The following is a 1,386-nucleotide window of genomic DNA, read 5'->3' on the forward strand; positions in this document are numbered from 1 at the left end:
GAGAGTCAAGAGCCTCATCTCTCTCCTAAAGAATGGCTGGTGGATTCAAACTGCTGACCTTGCTCTTCCCAGCATAGCTCATAACCCAGTGGAAATTCCCAGGGTCTCCTCAGCTGTGCTGAAGCAGACAGCCTGATGGGGGCCAGAGGGTGACAACCATTCCTCTGCTCCCACAAGCCCTCCTGGTCGTTCTGGCGTGGCTAACCTTTGAGAGCCACGAGCCTGGAGGGGTGAGTTCCTGGGTGGGCCAAACCCTTGCAGGAGGTAGGGTGGAAGGGCTCAGGACCCCCAGAAGTCTTAAGGAAGGATGCTTCCAGCACACACGCTCACGGGGGCACACACACACACACACACACACACACACACACACACCCCTGCTTGATCACTGAGGAGGTGGACAGGCTGGCCAGGAGCTGCCAGGAACCACCGCATGGCTAGAGAAAATACAAACCCCACCCTACCCCTCACTCTTAGCACCACGACTTCCTGGATGGTCAGCTCAAGACCCTGAGAGAGCCCTCCTTTGCCACTGCCCCCTTCGGGCCCCCGAGACCCCCTCGGGGTAAACATGCCCTGCCCTGTGCTGGAGACATTGGCTTGAGGTCCCAGGAAGGGAAGGAACCGGGAGGCCCAGCGGGGTTGGAAGAACAGGATCTCTGAAAGGCAACTGGGCTGGCCTCTGCTGTCACAAGTGGAGGTCAAGGCTGAAGGGCCATCAGGCCTGGGTGAGCAGTGCACACTGATCCCTTGCCCCTGGTGGATGTCCTACCTGCCCCAGCCCCTCGCCAAGCAACCTCAGGCCGGCCTCTTAGGCTCAGACTCCCCATCTTTCAAAGGGGGTTACCCCTCGAGAGAGGAGCCAAAGGAAGTTAGACAGTGCTGGAAGCACCTCAGTGGTTCTGTGCTCAGGGTCCTCCCTGGACGCGGCTCCAGAACTAAGTCCAAACGCACTGCCATCGGCCCTGACTCACAGCCATCCGTAGGACAGGGTTGAACTGCCCCTGGGGGCTTCCGAGACCATCACTCTTTACCGGTCCCTGGAGAAGGACATGCTACGGCTGCAGTAGAGGAGCTACGGAAAAGAGGAAGCCCCTCAACCAGACGGATGGACACCGTGGTTGCCAGAATGTCACAGGCCCGGGAACAATGGTCCGGGTGGCACAGGACACCTTGCATCGGGTCCCTATGGGCCAGAACCGACAGGACGGGATGGCGCCTCCCAACGACGAACAACTCTTTATAGGAGTAGGAAGCCTCGTCTTTCTCCCTAGAAGCAGTTTGATGGGTTCAGACTGCTGACCTTGAGGTTGTCAGCCCAACACATAACCCCCTGAGCCACCAGGGCCCCTCGGGCCTCTCCTCACTGCCGCCCCAAACCCGCTGCCC

This window comes from Echinops telfairi, unplaced genomic scaffold (genome assembly GCF_000313985.2).
Source record: "Echinops telfairi isolate 266 unplaced genomic scaffold, ASM31398v2 ScPeMD7_7417;HRSCAF=8455, whole genome shotgun sequence".
NCBI classification, from domain to species: Eukaryota; Metazoa; Chordata; class Mammalia; order Afrosoricida; family Tenrecidae; genus Echinops; species Echinops telfairi.